The following is a 20,746-nucleotide window of genomic DNA, read 5'->3' on the forward strand; positions in this document are numbered from 1 at the left end:
TGTGCACCATCTTGGTTACTTTTCTTGACTCAGGAAGAGCTGATACAAGAATACCTGAAGTGCGGTAAACTGTCATGACTCTTGGATTGAGGAAATATTTTGTGTCTAGGAACGAAATCGTAACTGTATCAGAATTACTTGTACACCTGAAAACGTTGAACGATGGGTAACAAGGCTTTCAGGCGATGCAGAGGTTTCCAAACATCTGAATCTCTCCTTGAAGGAAAAGGGAAATTAACGTGTGAAATATACCGAATCGCAGTAGACTCCTTAGTGCTGAGAATTTATCTTTGCCATTTGTTTTTCTGAACAGAAGATAATGAACAGATTTGAAGGGAAGGTAATTGCATGTATGGGGAAACTATTCCGAAAGTGAGTTCCCCTTTTGAAAAACAGTGAGGGAAAAACTTGAGATATATTTTTCAGTGTTGTCTCAGTGAATATTGTACCTTAAATTCTGAATCTAAGTAGTGTCATTTAATAAGTGACTTTTCTGTTTAGGCTGATGGCTGAACTTGTGTATCATTTGGTATCAGAAAGTTTTTAGTTGGTGTTAACATCATCAGGACATGATACTTTGAAAAACTCTAGTGTTTAGTCAAGCTTATACTTTGTATTTCAAATTGTGGAACAGCATTGTCCAGTATGATAGCCACTAGCCACATGTGGCAACTTAAATTTAAATTAACTTTAATTTATTTATTTATTTTTGGCTGCGTTGAGTCTTTGTTGCTGTGTGCCGGCTTTCTCTAGTTGCGGTGAGCGGGGGCAGCTCTTCATTGCGGTGCACGAGCTTCTCATTGCAGTGGCTTTTTTTTGTTGCGGAGCACGGGCTTTAGGTGCGCGGGCTTCAGTAGTTGTGGCTCTCGGGCTCTAGAGCGCAGGCTCAGTAGTTGTGGTGCACAGACCTAGTTGCTCCTTGGCATGTGGAATCTTCCCGGACCAGGGCTCGAACCCGTGTCCCCTGCATTGGCAGGCGGATTCTTAACCACTGCACCACCAGGGAAGTCCCTAAATTAATTTTAATTTTAAATAAAATAAATTCAGTTCTTCATTCCTGCTAGCCACGTTTCAGGTGCTCCATAGCCCCACGTGGCTCTTGATTATGGTATTGGACAATACAGGTGTGGAGCATCTGTATCATCAGAAAGTTCTGTGGGGCAGCACTATTAAAGAATAAGAGGTAAAGCAGAAACCAATTCCTGTACAGTTAACTCACGTTGTACTCTTAATGGTGTGTAACTCAAGATCCAGGGTCTCCACTAATCTTTACCAATCTAATGGCACCTTGTGGTTCCATAACTTATAGTTGAGGTAACAATTTTTGTTTTGTTTCTCGTCTTACGCTTTTGAAGAAAGTTGTTTGGATTATGTGTGTTAGAAATTTGGTGAACTTTTGGGAGAGCATCTCATTTTATTCACCATCAGATTTAAACAGAAACAGGATTGTATTTTCAGTTGGACATAAAATCCAATTGCACCTTTGCATTTGTGTATTTAGGAATTGCAGCTGTGAAACAATTGTGATGCTACTCCAGTTTTATATAATATCTATTAATACTTGGTGGTAAAGATGATATGTAAAATGTCACCTGTAAACTTGAAGGTATTTGGGCAAGTTAATGAAGTGGCATGGCTGGGGCAGGGTGGGGGGGAAGAACCTTGGGGTTTACCTCTAATAAACTACTAAGTAATTGGCTCAGGAAGGGAATAGCTGCTTTTAGAAGTCATCTTATGTGTTGATATTTTATTAGCTCTTAAAAGCGATGGTACAAATGAAATGGAATGCAAATACTATTTTACCCTTTCCCATCTACAGGACAGGCAGTTCAGCTAGACGAATTATTTTATTTGGAGGAAAGGAAGAGATCTGTTTAAGTACACAGAATTTTAAAGCTGAAAGGTAGTTGACATAGCATTTAGCTCAGTCATTTACACTTGAGCTAGGAGGTAGTAGAATCTACTTTTCTATGTTATTTCCATGTACACCCTGTATTTTGTTTTCTCCCATCTTTCTAAATACAGTCTATTACATAGAAGCTAAACGTGGGTAGGGGTTGTTTTTCTTTGTGCATATAAGCATCAGGGGGTTCTAGATGGTTTAAACATAAAATCAGTGAGTAAATAAAGCAGTTTGTTTTCATATCCAATCAATGGCAATGAGTAAGACAGCTTTCCCTCATTTTGTGCCAACACCAATATGGGGGTAAGAAGTTACTACTGTGCTATTTTCTATTAGTAGGTGAAAATAACTTTCAATTGTAAATGAAATGAAAAGAATTTGTTTCCTGTTTGTAGGAAACGTCCCTGGATTCTTTCCCCCCACATAAAAGTGTTTATAACAGCACGAATCTGTAACAGTTGCAGGATTTTGTTCAACAGGTGTCACTGTCAGGTTTTTTCTCTTTGCAGTTACTAAAAATGTAATCATACATGGTTACATTTAAAATTTATTTTCCAGCTTTATTGAGATATTATTGATATATAACATATGTAAGTTTAAGTTGTATAGCTTTGATTTTATACATGTATATATTGTGAAATGCTTACCACAGTAAGTTAGTTAACACTTCCATCCCTTCATGTAATTACCATTCGTGTGTGTTTGTATGTGTGTGGAGATAACATTTAAGATCTACTTCTCTTAGCAGCTTTCAATTATGTATATATAATAGAGCATTGTTAATTATAGTTACCATGCTGTACATTAGATCCCCAGATCTACTCATTTTATAGCTGGAAATTTGTACCCTCAGACCAGTTACAGGCTTACATTTTATCAGCAGTGATTCATAGTATACCCTAATAAGAAAGGTAGATGGTCTTTGTTTGGTTCAGGGGTAACAAACTCACAACTGGGGAGCTAAATGGCGGCTGATACTTGGCTTCAGTATCTAGGACACAATAGGGAGTGATGGGGATCATGGCAAATAGCAGGTATGTTAGCTGCTGTTCGCTCCAGGCCATTATTTCTGTGCAGGTGTGCCTAGTATTTTTAGAACTCCAGTTTTTTGTAGGAAGCCAGAAATACAGATTCTTATGAAAAATTTCTATTTATAAGTGTTGGCAAGTTGGTAGATAACATTGAGAAAAATTCAAAGCCGTGGTTTTAAAAAGGGGGACCAGTTTATAACCACTAGTTTAGATCAGCTTGAGGAAACAAGCTATTATAAAATTAGATTCCTATTAAAAAACAGTTTTCTCTGAGATAAAATAGCCAAAATGGTCATAAACTTAAAAAAAATTGAGATATAATTTGCATACCATGAAATTCACCCTTTTAAAATGTTCAGTAGTTTTTAGTATATTCACAAAATTGTACAACCATTACCACTGTCTAATTCCAGAACATTTTCATCACTCCAAAAAGCCATTAGCCAGACTTCCCTGGTGGCGCAGTGGTTAAGAATCCACCTGTCAATGCAGGGGACCTGGGTTCGAGCCCTGGTCTGGGAAGATCCCAGATGCCCTAGAGGAACTAAGCCCGTGCGCCACAACTACTGAGCCTGTGCTCTAGAACCCACGCTCCGCAACAAGAGAAGCCACTGCAATGAGAAGCCCGCGCGCAGCAACGAAGACCCGATGCAGCCAAGAATAAATTAAAAAATAAAAATAAAAAGTCTTTAAAAAAGCCATTAGCAGTCACTCCTTGTTCTTCCCTCCTCCTACCTCCTGGCAGTCACTAATCTACTTTCTATGTCTATGCATTTGCCTGTTATATTTCATATAAATGAAATCATACAATATGGCCTTTTATGTCTGACTTGTTTCACTTGGCATAATACTTTTAGCGTGAATCAATTAGAAACTTTTATATCATGTTTAAGACTTTCTAAAAAAAGTTTCTATACTTTTGTGCTGTTTTATTGCCTCTGGTAGTGTGCATATGTATAGTTTGGATGTTGTTTTTTTCTGTTTTCTGAGTTGGTTTTATAACTCAAGTTAAACTTTGTTTGCAGTAGTACTAAAAAGGATAATAGTTTTCACATTTGGATTATTTTTGTGTAGGAGCCATCTTTGTGTTCCCTCCTGGGTTAATGGTCATTAGGTAAGAATTCTTGATATATTGAAGGATTTTCTTTTTGTTTTTTTTGTTGCGGTACGCGGGCCTCTCACTGCTGTGGCCTCTCCTGTTGCGGAGCACAGGCTCCGGACGCACAGGCTCAGTGGCCATGGCTCACGGGCCCAGCTGCTCCGCGGCATGTGGGATCTTCCCAGACCGGGGCACGAACCCGTGTCCCTTGCATCGGCAGGCGGACTCTCAACCACTGTGCCACCAGGGAAGCCCATGGTTTTTTTTTTTTTTTTTGAACAAAGTTGGCATATCAATGAGTAGATATTGTATGGATGAGAATAAATCACTGTTTCAGATAGTAAGTTCTCACTTGTCAAGCATTCACTAAGGGTAGAGCATTATTTGACTTTTCAGTAGGAGAAAAAACTAGATGATCCTTGAAAAATCTTGTAATTGGGGATACAGAATGTATGAAATGCCCCCAAAACACTGATGCCCATATGTTCAAGTATTCCATATCGAGTGTCTCCTTGCTTTGTGTTGGAGATTGTGGGGGACACAGGGTAGAGTAGCTACCATCTCTGTTCCTAAGAATCTTATTGGCAAGAAAATGAGCGAAGACATGCATAAATAAATGTACAGCGTCTGAGATACTTCACATGAAAAGGTTTATAGAAGTTGAGGAAAAACATGGAGCATATTCTTTGGAAATGTAACTACTATATAATTCAGAAATAAGTGTGTTCTATGTTTCTTGACTTTTTTTTTGAATGCTTTGTATAATACAGTGTAGAACATGGAGTGCTCCATAAGAGATGGAGATAACATGATTCTGAATTCAGAAAGGATCAGATAATCTGATTGTAGGCAGAGGGAAACTCTCATGGCAAGGGAGGTATTTTAGGTCCACAGAAAGGGTTTGTTGAGAGCAAACATTTGGGCAGGAAAGCAACAAGAGGGAACCCAGAAGGCAAGCCAGAAAAAGAGGATGGTATATTTCTGTTGGGATAGTTAGGCAATAGACCCGATTGGTGGGTGTAGTTGGAAAGGACTGGAGGTAGATTAGTTGAATTAACAGTGACTACATTACAAAGTACTTGGAATACAAGGTTAAGAAGTTTGGACGGATTGGTAGGTGATGGGAAGTCTAAGCTAGGCTGTGAAGAGCTTCAGGGGGAATGTGCATAAATGTACTTTTCTCAAGAGGGTTCATAGTTTTATTAGATCTTCTGAGGGGCCCATGATACCCCAAAGTTAAATAACCGCTCCATTACAGGTTTTAGAAGAGTAGATTATAAAAGACAAATAGGGACACCCAAGACTGGTTAGGTGGCTACTGCTGTAATTCAGAACATATGTAAAACCTTTTAATTTAGTATAAACTGAGTATATTAATTACTAAGCCAAAGTTTGAATGGAAATGAGTACATCTTTAAAGGATCGTTATAGCTGTAATAATGACTCACTTATGTGTACAATTATGTCTTTTTTTTTTTTTTTACAATTATGTCTTATATTCATATAACAAGTGATAAGTTTTTTTGTTGCATAGTCCCACTAGGGTCAATCACACATTAAAATGCAATTGAGCATTGATTATCGTAGTGAAAAAAAAGCAGATAAGCCAAGTAGTTAGGTTTGGTTTGTATTAGGTTTTTCGGCATTTTATTTCCTTTTCGTTTTTCTAGTCTAATGTAAAATTCATATACCTGGGCTAGACTGAGATGCCCCTGGAAAATGTTCTGTGCCTGGAGGAAATAGTTGAGGATTAAGCCTTTTTGTTCTGGATAATGTATCCTGTGGACAGTTCACATCAAGCCAATCACTGAGTAATACTTATAATTTAAAATGAAAATTAAATGAAATCTCCAGTTACAGTATATTGTACACGATGATTAAAGTTCCCAAGTACTTTAGGTTTGATTTCTACTCCGGTCCCTAGCCCCAGTTCTTCGTTATACTATTAAGGGATTCATCTACCTTCCTTATGTGATACTGATTTTAAGAAAAGTTGCCAGGATTCTTCGTGTATACTGGTTGTCATACAAAGCAAAGTCTAGATAGAATTACTACTCCCACAGCTAAAGTTCACGTATAAGCAGTAAATTTAAGTTCAGATTCTTAATTGGTGATGGTTTCATCTTTGATTTATTATAAGGTTAAAGGTTATGTCTTTTCTACTCTTGCGGATTTAAGGTCACAGGTAATATTAAAGCATGCAGCACAGGACAAGATATTTAAAAAGGGAAATTAGGAAGCAGTTGTTTCTGACACAAATGCTTGTTCTGGAAGCCTAGAATGCAAGTTATTACAGTTGAACACTACATTTTTTTTAAATAAATTATTTATTTTTGGCTGCATTGGGTCTTTGTGGCTTATGTGCTGGCTTTCTTTAGTCGTGGTGAGCGGGGGCTACTCTTTGTTGCGGTGTGCGGACTTCTCATTGCAGTGGCTTCTCTTGTTGCGGAGCACAGGCTCTAGGCGCACGGGCTTCAGTAGTTGCGGCACGTGGGCTCCAGTAGTTGTGGCTTAAGGGCTCTAGAGCGCAGGCTCAGTAGTTAGGGCGCACGGGCTTAGCTGCTCCACGGCATGTGGGATCTTCCTGGACCAGGGCTCGAACCCATGTCCCCTGCATTGGCAGGCGGATTCTTAACCACTGCGCCATCAGGGAAGTCCCCTCTTTTCCTTTTGAGGGAGCTCCTGGATTAAAAATGATGAAAGTCAGAAAGGACCTACGTAGCTATCTTTAGTATTGTATTTTTATTGGTGTAAATTAATTAAGATAAAATCAGATAATTCAAACAGGACTTTGAAAGATTTTATGTATGTGTTTGGTGTGGATGTGTATGTAGATGGGTAAACAAAAGGCATCTATGTTGGATAGTTCTCTGAATGGTGAGAGGTTTCCCCCACTTTTTGAAAGCTTGTATGCTAGGCGGTGTATAGTTCCAAGAGTGCCAGATTGGGTTATGCCAAGAGTGAGAATGGTGTCCCTGGGAGAACTTTATAAACAGCAAGGCAAGTGACATTCACATCCTGGAGAAATGGAGTTAGTTGGACTTCAGAGTTAACAACAGCTGGCTTTTAAGGGATGTAAAAGCAAACTGCAGCATGAAGGGTGGGCAGTGCAGTTGAAGCCAGCTGAACAGATCGGAAGAGCAGGTGTAGTATTAGTCACACAGAGCCAGTAAGTAGTCTAATCCAAGGTATAGGCAGGTAGTTAGAAACCAGCATGTCTGTTAGTTGAATGATTCAAATAGAGAGGTCTGGAATCGAGAGACTTCAGTAGAGGAGGGCTGGGGGCTGTAACCTTGCAGACATTCTCATTTGATACTGTAGCGGGGACAACGGAGGGAACGTGGTGGGAGTATTTCCCAACTTAGAAACTAGTCCGGAGTTGTAAATGAAACGACGATGCGGGTGTATTATAGAAATGTTTTGGAAGATTGTGTATATGTTAAATAATGGTTAATCCACCTTGCTATTTTAAAGAAACTGAATTATTTTAAATAGCCTCTTAATAAAACAACTTATTTTTAATCTTTTATCATAAAGCTGAATTTCTATATATCATTTTCACATAAATTTAGATGTACTGACTTGATTGCATAACTATTACAAATGATCAGCAGTACATGGATTATTTTGTATGTTCTGATGTATTACTGGTTTAGAACCTTCTGTGTTTTGGCTATTGAATTATTGCTTTTAAAATGTTGCTAATCAACCTGTGTGTGTTTTCTTTCCTTACTAACAATGTTCCACTCCAGATTCTATTATAGTCAAAAGAACTCCTTACCTGTTCACTTTCTAGTTTCCTCAAAGTCTTGGAGCCACAGTTTTGAACTTGGAATTCCTTTTGTCTGACCATAACTTTTTTCATCATTGGTTGTCCCGTCTTTTCACCTACAATGAAGCTGAGCTTTGCTGTGTTGGAACCTACTTCACCTAGTTGGTTAAGTTCAATTTGGCCACAAACTGACTGACCTCTTGAGAAGTCTTGAGCTCCTGATTCGAGCAGTATTGGGTAGGGTAGTGTTTTCTGAAGTGTGGGACAGCTTTTCCTACTGGTGTGTTTCTTGAGATTTTACAGGGTGACCTGTCTACTTGGACTTCCAGGTGTTGACCCACATTTCCTTGCTTCTAGTCTACTCAAGACCGTAGCCTGGTGTCCTGCTTCAGTCTCACTTTCCTCTGGCCTGTTTGGGGGTTTCCCAGCTCACTTCATTGTACCCTTTCGTATTAATCATTCCTACTCATCTTGCAGCTTTCATCTCTGTTTTTCCACCTCAGCCTCCTTTCTTAAACCCTTTGCCACCCTCAGTTCCTAACTTACACACACCTCAGTCTCTTCCCCTTCACCTCAGTCTGCTGCCTCTTGGAATTTGTCGTTCCTTTCCATTCCCACCCCTTCTCAGGCTGTGCCGTCTTCTCAGCAAGCCTTGACTCTCAGTGGGCACTTTACCCACAGTTCCCCCCATTGGCGCTGTTAAAGTCAATCTTACATTCTTATCCTCTACCTTTTCTACTCTTGTCTGTAGCCCCAGTATTACCCTCTCAGGTTATGCCTTCATTCTTTCCTGTGGCTTTGTTGGGCAAAAGAAGCAAATGACTTAAAGAAAAGGTTAAGTAAATATTAGTAGATGTCATTCATGGATATGGAAGACAACTATGATAGTCTTAATTGAATGTCTGGAATGCTGGAACATATACTTTTAATTCTGGCTCATTTATTTATTCCCTTTGTGACCTTGGGCAAGTTATTTCACTTAAGTTTGTGTTTCCTTGCCTAGAAAAGGGAGGTAGTTGTGTCTAGCTTGCTGAATTGTTGAATTAAATGAGAGTGTGTAAAACCCCTGGCACATAATTGGCACTTGATAAATGGCAGCCACTACTGTATTGAAATACTTTGGCTTGGGACTTAGCTCTTCCACTTCCTTACTGTATGACCTTGGGCAAAGAAACTAAATCTGAGCTGGAATTTGTTTTTAACATCTTTTTTGAGATATAATTCACAAAACCTGTACATTAAAATAATTTAATAATTATAAATTAAATAATGTATAATTCAATGTGTTTTTTTTGTTTTGTTTTTAGTAAACTCAGAGTTGTGCAACTATCAACCACAATCTAATTTTGGAATATTTATCACCTCAAAAAGAAGCCCTGGGCCAGTGAGCAGTTACTCCCATTACTCCTAACCTCCCCTCCTTTCTCTTAACCTTAGGCAACCACTAATTTATAGGTATACCTCAGAGATATTGCAGGTTTGGTTCCAGACCACTGCAATAAAGCAAATATTGCAATAAAACAAGTCATGTGAATTGTTTGGTTTCCCAGTGCATGTAAAAGTTACGTTTACACTGTACTGTAGTGTATTAAGTGTGCAGCAGCATTATGTCTTAAAAAAAACCAATGTACATACCTTAATTAAAAAATATTGCTTAAAAATGTGAACCATAATTTGACAATGCAGGGTTGCTACAAATCTTCAATTTGTGTAGATGTGTGTTTTAATTTTGCTTGGGAAGATTCGTATGAGTTGCTGAATTGTATGGTAAGCTTCTGTTTAATGTTTTAAGAAGAGCCAAGTTATGTAATCCCTTTTGTGTGTTGCTGGGTTTGGCTTGCTGATATATATATATATTTTTCGGTACGCAGGCCTCTCACTGTTGTGGCCTTTCCCGTTGCGGAGCACAGGCTCCGGACGTGCAGGCGCAGCGGCCATGGCTCATGGGCCCAGCAGCTCCGCGGCATGTGGGATCTTCTGGGACCAGGGCAAGAACCCGTGTCCCCTGCATTGGCAGGCAGACTCTCAACCACTGTGCCACCAGGGAAGCCCTGGCTTGCTAATATTTTATCTCTCTCTTCTTGTGATGTCTATTTCTTTGGTATGAGGGTAATGTTGGTCTCATAGAATGAACTGGGAAGTGTTCTCTGCTCTCTTCTAGAAGAGTTTGTGAAGGATTTGTAGTATTTCTTCTTTAAGTGTTTGGTAGAATTCACCAGTGAAGCTGTGTGGGCCAGGCCTTTTCTTCGTGATAAACTTTTAAATTAGTAGTTCTGTTTCTTCACTTGTTATAGATCTCTTCAGATTTTCTGTTTCCTCTTGAGTCAGTTTTGGTAATTTGTGTCTTTCAGGGAATTTTTTCATTTTATCTAAGATATCTAATTTGTTGGCATAAACTTGTTAAAATATTCCCTCATAATCCTTTTGATTTCTCTAAGGTTGGTGGTGATGTACCCCTTTTTATTCCTGATTTTAGTAATTTGTCTTCATTATTTTTTTCCTCAGTCTAGCTAAAGGTTTGTCAGTTTTATTGGTCTTTTCAAAGAACCAACTTTTGGTTTTATTGATTTTTTTCCCCCTATTTTTATCTTTTCTATGGTATTGATTTTTTCCTCTAACATAATTTCTTTCCTTCTGCTTACTTTGGATTTAGTTTGCTTTTTTCTTATTGCTTAAGCTGGAAGCTTACTTGAGGTCTTTCTTTTCTGATATCCGTGTGTACAGCTATAAATTTCCTTTTCTGTAAATTTTGATATGTTTTGGTTTTGTTTTCAGTCAGTTCAAAATACATTCTAACTAAAAAGTTCCCTTGTGATTTTGTGCTTGACCCAAGTGTTCTTTAGAAGTGTCTTGTTTAATATCCAAACATTTGTGGATTTCCTAAATTTTTGGGGTTTTTTCTAATTTAATTCCATTGTGATTGGGGAATATTATTTAAATTCTTTGTCTTTTCAGTTCTTTTAAATTTGAGACTTTTAGTAGCTACTAAAAGTAGCTGCTTCCTTGCAGGCGTAAAATATTTACAAATTTGTGACAGAGTTACAGTTTGTGGAGTGGGAACCATGGGAGCAGTCTGTGAAGTTTGTGAAGCATCCATTTGAGAACCACTGTTACAGAATGAATAGGTTGCTGCTGTGTGTGTGTGGAATGGAGTGTGTATTGAAACATTAGATAAACATCTTCTGGCATCTGACCATTTTTTCTGATTCTTAAAGGCTGGGTATATGTAAGTGGTACCTTTTAGTAGTTTTGATATGACAGAAGTGTTTGATCTTTTTCTTATATGATACTCAGAACTTTATTTATTTTTGAAGTATAGTTGATTTACAATGTGTTAGTTTCTGGTATACAGCAAAGAGATATATATATATTCTTTTCCATTATGGTTTATCACAGGCTATTGAGTATAGTTCCCTGTGCTATACAGTAGGACCTTGTGGTTTATCTATTTTATATATAGTAGTGTGTATCTGTTAATCCCAAACTCTTAATTTGTCCCTCCCCCACCTCCTTTCCTCTTTGGTAACCATAAGTTTGTTTTCTTGTTTGTTTTTTTAATTTATTTTATTGAAGTAGAGTTGATTTACAATGTGTTAATATCAGAGAGTGATTCAGTTACACCTATACATTTTTTTCATATTCTTTTTCATTGTGGTTTATCACAGGATATTGAATATAGTTCCCTGTGCTATACAGTAGGTCCTTGTTGTTTATCCATTCTATATATGTAATAGTTCTCATCCATAAGTTTGTTTTCTATGTCTGAGTCTGTTTTGTAAATAAGTGCATTTGTGTCATATTTTAGATTCTACATATAAGTGATATCATATGGCATTTGTCTTTCTCTTTCTGACTTACTTCACTTAGTATGTTAATCTCTTGGTCCATCCATGTTGATGCAAATGGCATTATTTCATTCTTTTTTATGGCCAATATTCCACACCTTCTTTACCCATTCATCTGTCAATGGAAATAGTGCTGCTATGAACATAGGGGTGCATGTAACTTTTTGAATTTTAGTTTTCTCCAGATATATGCCCAGGAGTAGGATTGCTGGATCATATGGCAACACTAGTTTTAGTTTTTTGTTTTTTTGTTTTTTTTTCGGTATGCGGGCCTCTCACTGTTGTGGCCTCTCCCGTTGCGGAGCACAGGCTCCAGACGCACAGGCTCAGTGGCCATGGCTCACGGGCTCAGCCGCTCCGCGGCATGTGGGATCTTCCTGGACCGGGGCACGAACCCATGTCACCTGCATCAGCAGGCGGACTCTCAACCACTGCGCCACCAGGGAAGCCTCTAGTTTTAGTTTTGTAAGGACTCTCCATACTGTTCTCCATAGTGGCTGTACCAGTTTACATTCCCACCAACAGTGTAAGTGGGTTTCCTTTTCTTCATACTCACGACTTTTTTTTAACCATAGAAAGGATATATAAGAGGTTTTTGTTTTGATTGTTGTTTTGGGGGGTTTTTTTGTGCTTTTTGTTTGTTTGTTTTTGCTTCTTAGGAAAAATTGAAGAGCAGAAAACTTACTTATTCCAGGTTTTTGGTACCAATTTTTCACAGAAGTATAAAATGAGAGGAAGAGAAGTCCCCTCCCTCACTCAGTCGTGCCAGATTTTGTTGTGAACAGTCCTTGTGACTGTCAGTTTGTCAGTGGATGTTTTTTTTCCTTTGAATAACTTCTGCAGGAGGCAACCTTTTTTTTGGACTATTCTGTTATTGCCTGCATTTGCGTTTAGGAGTGCAGGATCTTTACCCCCCATTTATAAAATCATTAAACTGAACCACTTTCAAAAGTTTGACGTAGTGTTTTCATTGAACTCATGGAAGTTAGAATTGAAGCTGTGAGAGAATTTACCTATTTAGTCTTGAGCTTATAATTTCCCAAAGAGTAAGGGCCACAGTTTTGCCCAGTACTAAACACGTAACAAGAAATTTAGGCGTGTAATTTATATCATAGGCTTCCTGAATACTGAAATGCAAAAGAAACATTTTCACCTACCGCATTCAATACTTTGATACTATCTACTGATATTGGTGAGAATGCAGGAAATTGGTTCCATTACACTGTTTTATATCCCTGTGGTTCTATCTGAAATAATTCTCTTTATATGACTATATTTATGGTCTGTCTCCCTCTACTGGAATGTGAACTCTAAGAGGGCAGGGACTATGTCTGTTATTTACTGCTGTATCCCCATCACCTACAGTAATGCTTTGCATATAGTGGACGTTCAGATAATTGCTGGATGAGTAAAGAATTCTGATTAGGTGTATCTGAGATGGGACCCTGATACCTATATATTTTTTTAAAAAGCATCTCAGGTTATTTTGATATGCACTTCCAAGGCTGAGAACCACTGGGCTATCTTCCTTCTCAGACATGCGGTAATGTGCATAAGGTACAGAAGATATATATATATATATATATATATATATATATATCTCCTTACTGAATTTCTCCACTCTTGAAATTGGGAAAACCTGATTGAGTTCCCTAGAAAGAAGAGTTTAATTCAGTATTGTTTTCCAAGTATTGCTTGCAGGTAAGACTCAGAATGGACAGTTCCTTTCCACCAGCAGATAATTAAATCTAGGAGTGGTGAGAAGAAAGAGCTAGAATGGAATTTATTACCCCCCCACCTCCCATTTTTAACAACAACAAAAGGCAAGGTCAGGCTTCCTAGATGACTTTTCCAAAACAGTGATTTTCAGTGGTGGGGGATGGGATTTCTCTAATGACTGGGGACTTTTTTTTTTTTTTTTTTTTTTTGCGGTACGCGGGCCTCTCACTGTTGCGGCCTCTCCCGTTGCAGAGCACAGGCTCCGGACGCGCAGGCTCAGCGGCCATGGCTCACGGGCCCAGCCGCTCTGCAGCATGTGGGATCTTCCCGGACCGGGGCACGAACCCGTGTCCCCTGCATCGGCAGGCGGACTCTCAACCGCTGCGCCACCAGGGAAGCCCATGGGGACATTTTTGATTGTCATAACTGGGGAGGGGGGAAAGGATACTACTGGCATCTATTGGATAGAGGCCAAGGGTGGTGCTAAACATTGTACAGTGAACAAGAAGACATCCACCCCCAACAAAGAACCACCTGCTCTACAGTGTCAGTATTGCAGAGGTTGAGAAACCCTGCTTTAAACAAGCCGCTTGGAGAAAGCATTAGTAGTTAATGTTGAGTTTGGCACTTCTGAATGCATGGAGCCTGTGTGTGCGTCTGTGTGTGCGCGCGCATGCACACATACCCGTTTTTGGCCCTGGGCAAAACTGAATGTCTGTGTAGAGAAACCTGTATGTATGTACAGGAAGGCCTTGTTTTATTGTGCTTTTCTTTGCTTTACTGTGCTTCGCATATATTCCGTTTTCTGCACCTTGAAGGTTTGTGGCAGCCCTGTGTCAGGCAAGTCTGTTGGCGCTATTTTTCCAACAGCATTTGTTCACTTGGTGTCTCTGAGTCACATTTTGGTAATTCTTGCAATATTTCAAGCTCTTTCATTATTTTATTTGTGATGGTTATCTGTCATCAGTGATCTTTGATGAAATTGTAACTGTTTTGGGGTGCCATGAACCGTGTCTGTATCAGACGGTGAACTTAATCCATAAATGTGTGTGTCCTGACTGCTCTCTCTCCCTCTCCTCTGGCCTCCTTATTCTCTGAGCCACAACAATACTGAAATTAGGCCAATTAATAAATAGCACTACTAATGGTCTCTAAGTACTTCTTGAAATGAAGAGTCACACAACTCTCACTTTAAGTCAAAAGCTAGAAATGATTAAGCTTAGTGAGGAAGGCATGTCAACAGCCCAGATAGGCCGAAAGCTAGGCCCTTTGAAGCAATTAGCCAAGTTGTGAATGGATGCAAAGGAAAAGTTCTTGAGGGAAATTAAAAGTGCTACTCCATTGAACACACGAATGATAAGAAAGCAAAGCAGTCTTATTGCTCATATGGAGAAAGTTTTTTTTTTTAAATTGAGGTGTAGTTGATATACAGTATAAGTTTCAATCAACATAGTGATTCACAATTTTTAAAGATTATACTCTATTTTACAGTAATTATAAAAAATTATAGTCCCTGTGTTGTACAGTATATCCTTGTAGCTTATTTATTTTATTTATAGTAGTTTGTACTTCTTGACATAGAGAAAGTTTTAGTGGTCTGGATGGAAGATCAAACCAGCCACCACATTCCCTTAAACCAAAGTCTAATCCAGAGCAAGGCCCTAACTCTCTTCAGTTCTGTGAAGGCTGAGAGAGGTGAGGAAGCTGCAAAAGTTTGAAGCTTAGCAGAGGTTGGTTCATGAGGTTTAAGGCAAGAAGCCATCTCCATAACATGAAAGTGCAAGGCGAAGCAGTGAGTGCTCACATAGAAACTGCCACAAATTATCTAGAAGATTTAGCTAAGGTAATGAAGGAATAGATTTTTGATGTAGGTGAGCAGCATTCAGTTGAAGAAGATGCCATCTAGGACTTCATAGCTGGAGATGAGAAGTCAGTGCCTGGCTTCAGAGCCTCAAAGGATGGGCTGACTCTTGTTAGGGGCTAATGCAGCTGGGGACTAAGTTGAAGCCAGTGCTTGGATTCTGAAAATCCTGGGGCCCTTAAGAATTATGCTCTCTACTCTGCCTGTCCTCCATAAATGGAACAACAAGGCCTGGATGACAGCACATCTGTTTAAAACATGGCTTACTGAATATTTTAAGCCCACTGTTGAGACCTGTTCCTCAGAAGAAAAGATTCAAGATGACTGCTCATTGACAGTGCACCTAGTCACCCAAGCGCTCTGAGGGAAATGTGTCAATGCAGTGAGATTCATGTTGTTTCCATACTTGCTAACACAACATCCATATGCAGCTCAAGGAATAATTTTGACTTTCAAGTCTTATTATTTAAGAAATACATTTTGTAAGGCTATAGGTGCCATAGATAGTGATTCCTCTGATGCCTGTGAGCAAAGTCAATTGAAAACCTTCTGAAAAGGATTCACCATTCTAGATGACGTTAAGAACATTCGTGATTCAGGGGAAGAGGTCAAAATATCAACATAAATAAGGAAATACAAGCTTTAAATGATACATTAAACAAGATGGACTTAATTGATATTTATAGGACACTCCATCCAAAAACAACAGAATACACATTTTTCTCAAGTGCTCATGGAACATTCTCCAGGATAGATCATATCTTGGGTCACAAATCAAGCCTTGGTAAATTTAAGAAAATTGAAATTGTATCAAGTATCTTTTCTGACCACAACGCCATGAGACTAGATATCAATTACAGGAAAAGATCTGTAAAAAATACAAACACATGGAGGCTAAACAATACACTACTTAATAATGAAGTGATCACTGAAGAAATCAAAGAGGAAATAAAAAAATACCTAGAAACAAATGACAATGGAGACACAACGACCCAAAACCTATGGGATGCAGCAAAAGCAGTTCTAAGGGGGAAGTTTATAGCAATACAAGCCCACCTTAAGAAGCAGGAAACATCTCGAATAAACAACCTAACCTTGCACCTCAAGCAATTAGAGAAAGAAGAACAAAAAAACCCCAAAGCTAGCAGAAGGACAGAAATCATAAAAATCAGATCAGAAATAAATGAAAAAGAAATGAAGGAAACGATAGCAAAGATCAATAAAACTAAAAGCTGGTTCTTTGAGAAGATAAACAAAATAGATAAACCACTAGCCAGACTCATCAAGAAAAAAAGGGAGAAGACTCAAATCAATAGAATTAGAAATGAAAAAGGAGAAGTAACAACTGACACTGCAGAAATAAAAAAAATCATGAGAGATTACTACAAGCAACTCTATGCCAATAAAATGGACAATCTGGAAGAAATGGACAAATTCTTAGAAATGCACAACCTGCCAAGACTGAATCAGGAAGAAATAGAAAATATGAACAGACCAATCACAAGCACTGAAATTGAAACTGTGATTAAAAATCTTCCAACAAACAAAAGCCCAGGACCAGATGGCTTCACAGGTGAATTCTGTCAAACGTTTAGAGAAGAGCTAACACCTATCCTTCTCAAACTCTTCCAAAATATAGCAGAGGGAGGAACACTCCCAAATTCCTTCTACGAGGCCACCATCACCTTGATACCAAAACCAGACAAGGATGTCACAAAGAAAGAAAACTACAGGCCAATATCACTGATGAACATAGATGCAAAAATCCTCAACAAAATACTAGCAAACAGAATCCAACAGCACATTAAAAGGATCATACACCATGATCAAGTGGGGTTTATTCCAGGAATGCAAGGATTCTCCAATATACGCAAATCTATCAATGTGATAAACCATATTAACAAACTGAAGGAGAAAAACCATATGATCATCTCAATAGATGCAGAGAAAGCTTTCGACAAAATTCAACACCCATTTATGATAAAAACCCTGCAGAAAGTAGGCATAGAGGGAACTCTCCTCAACATAATAAAGGCCATATATGACAAGCCCACAGCAAACATCATCCTCAATGGTGAAAAACTGAAAGCATTTCCACTAAGATCAGGAACAAGACAAGGTTGCCCACTCTCACCACTCTTATTCAACATAGTTTTGGAAGTTTTAGCCACAGCAATCAGAGAAGAAAAGGAAATAAAAGGAATCCAAATTGGAAAAGAAGAAGTAAAGCTGTCACTGTTTGCAGATGACATGATACTATACATAGAGAATCCTAAAGATGCTACCAGAAAACTACTAGAGCTAATCAATGAATTTGGTAAAGTAGCAGGGTACAAAATTAATGCACAGAAATCTCTGGCATTCCTATATACTAATGATGAAAAATCTGAAAGTGAAATCAAGAAAACACTCCCATTTACCATTGCAGCAAAAAGAATAAAATATCTAGGAATAAACCTACCTAAGGAGACGAAAGACCTGTATGCAGGTCTTTTATAAGACACTGATGAAAGAAATTAAAGATGATACAAATAGATGGAGAGATATACCATGTTCTTGGATGGGAAGAATCAACATTGTGAAAATGACTCTACTACCCAAAGCAATCTACAGATTCAATGCAATCCCTATCCAACTACCACTGGCATTTTTCACAGAACTAGAACAAAAAATTTCACAATTTGTATGGAAACACAAAAGACCCCGAATAGCCAAAGCAATCTTGAGAACGAAAAAAGGAGCTGGAGGAATCAGGCTCCCTGACTTCAGACTATACTACAAAGCAACAGTAATCAAGACAGTAAGGTACTGGCACAAAAGCAGAAAGATAGATCAGTGGAACAGGATAGAAAGCCCAGAGATAAACCCACGCACATATGGACACCTTATCTTTGATAAAGGAGGCAGGAATGTACAGTGGAGAAAGGACAGCCTCTTCAATAAATGGTGCTGGGAAAACTGGACAGGTACATGTAAAAGTATGAGATTAGATCACTCCCTAACACCATACACAAAAATAAGCTCAAAATGGATTAAAGACCTAAATGTAAGGCCAGAAACTATCAAACTCTTAGAGGAAAACATAGGAAGAACACTCTATGACATAAATCACAGCAAGATCCTTTCTGACCCACCTCCTAGAGTAATGGAAATAAAAACAAAAATAAACAAATGGGACCTAGTGAAACTTCAAAGCTTTTGCACAGCAAAGGAAACCATAATCAAGACCAAAAGACAACCCTCAGAATGGGAGAAAACATTTGCAAATGAAGCAACTGACAAAGGATTAATCTCCAAAATTTACAAGCAGCTCATGCAGCTCAATAACAAAAAAACAAACAACCCCATCCAAAAATGGGCAGAAGACCTAAATAGACATTTCTGCAAAGAAGATATACAGAATGCCAACAAACACATGAAAGAATGCTCAACATCATTAATCATTAGAGAAATGCAAATCAAAACTACAATGAGATACCATCTCACACCAGTCAGAATGGCCATCATCAAAAAATCTAGAAACAATAAATGCTGGAGAGGGTGTGGAGAAAAGGGGACACTCTTGCACTGCTGGTGGGAATGTGAATTGGTTCAGCCACTATGGAGAACAGTATGGAGGTTCCTTAAAAAACTACAAATAGAATTACCATATGACCCAGCAATCCCACTACTGGGCATATACCCTGAGAAAACCAAAATTCAAAAAGAGTCATGTACCAAAATGTTCATTGCAGCTCTATTTACAGTAGCCCGGAGATGGAAACAACCTAAGCGCCCATCATCGGATGAATGGATAAAGAAGATGTGGCACATATACACAATGGAATATTACTCAGCCTTAAAAAGAAATGAAATTGAGCTATTTGTAATGAGATGGATAGACCTAGAGTCTGTCATACAGAGTGAAGTAAGTCAGAAAGAAAAAGACAAATACCGTATGCTAACACATATATATGGAATTTAAGGGAAAAAAAATGTCATGAAGAACCTAGGGGTAAGACAGGAATAAAGACGCAGACCTACTGGAGAACAGACTGGAGGATATGGGGAGGGGGAAGGGTAAGTTTTGACAGAGCGAGAGAGAGTCATGGACATATACACACTAACAAACGTAGTAAGGTAGATAGCTGGGGGGAAGCAGCCGCAAGGCACAGGGATATTAGCTCGGTGCTTTGTGACAGCCTGGAGGGGTGGGATGGGGAGAGTGGGAGGGAGGGAGACGCAAGAGGGAAGACATATGGGAACATATATATATGTATAGCTGATTCACTTTGTTATAAAGCAGAAACTAACACACTATTGTAAAGCAATTATACCCCAATAAAGATGTTTAAAAAAAAAAAAATCAACATAGACAGAAGTTTGGAAGAAGTTGGTTCCAGCCCTCATGGATGACTTTGAGGGGTTCAAGACTTCAGTAGAAGAAACAACTGCAGATGTGGTGGAAACAGCAAGAGAAAGAGAATTAGACGTGGAGCCTGAAGATGTGGCTGAATTGCTGTAACCTCGTGATAAAACTTTTAACAGATGAGTTACTTACTATTTATGGGTGAGCAGAGAAAGTGGTTTTTTGAGATGAAATCTCCTGGTGAAGAAGCTGTGAAGCTTGAAATATTGAAAGTATATAAACAATTTTTCACTTTTAATTTTGAATAATGCACCAACATAAATAACCCCCATAAACAAAACTCTTTGAGGTCCTCAATAATTTAAAGGTGTGAAGGGGTCCTGAGGCCAAAATATTTTTGAACAGATGGTGTCCTGAGATTGGTTCCTCAGACACTGTTGAACCTATGTTTGTGTCTCTTGTTTGTTTAGGCTTCCATAGACTAGAAGATTTAAATTCCTTGGGCCTTGATAGAAAGTTCTGGCTTTTTATTTTGACCTGAGTATGTTTTTAATGTATAAAATATATAGCAGAATTTTCAAAGGTTAAATTTTGAGTTCATAGGGCTACAAAAGCATTACTTATAGATTAGATGAGTGGAGAATTATATCTGGAAGAATGACAGAAACAATCACAGGAAATGGTAAATTATTTTGGAAAGGTTACAATAGACAAATGATTGTGGAAAAAGTGTCATTTTATGAGTCTTAGAGAAAAATTATGAATAGGTTTAGCAAACACCAAACACCTTAAGTATAAGAGACTGCATCCCCATAAAAAAGGGGATGTGATAGGAGCATTTTAATTATTAACACACACACTAGAGCTTTATCTAACGATAAAGAAATAATAGGCTTTCTGTTTCCTTAAACACTGAAAATAAGCTCTGTAGGTTTGAGTGAATTGTTGGTAGGTTACTGTGTTTTAGGCAACATTTAGGAGAACCATACTGAAAGTGATTTAGAGGAAAAGAGACTTTCCGTAGATATTTTCTTATCTATATAAAATAATTAGCATTACCCTGATTTATTAGAGGCCTGGTCTTAGTTAAGCCTTTGTAAAGGGTAAGTTTGGCTTGTGACCTAAACAGTATCTTTGGGGTCAATGAATAAGTGTTGCGTGGTGTGCA

The 20,746-nt window shown here is 38.4% G+C and overlaps 1 protein-coding gene across 1 annotated transcript in view; it reads left to right on the forward strand.

Annotated features, from left to right (window-relative positions):
* ANKRD28 (ankyrin repeat domain 28) overlaps nt 1-20,746 on the forward strand; it is a 175,981-nt gene that overhangs the window by 814 nt on the left and 154,421 nt on the right. The gene's annotated exons all lie outside the window — the stretch shown is intronic.

The sequence above is a fragment of the Phocoena sinus genome, chromosome 4 (genome assembly GCF_008692025.1).
Source record: "Phocoena sinus isolate mPhoSin1 chromosome 4, mPhoSin1.pri, whole genome shotgun sequence".
Classification (NCBI taxonomy): Eukaryota; Metazoa; Chordata; class Mammalia; order Artiodactyla; family Phocoenidae; genus Phocoena; species Phocoena sinus.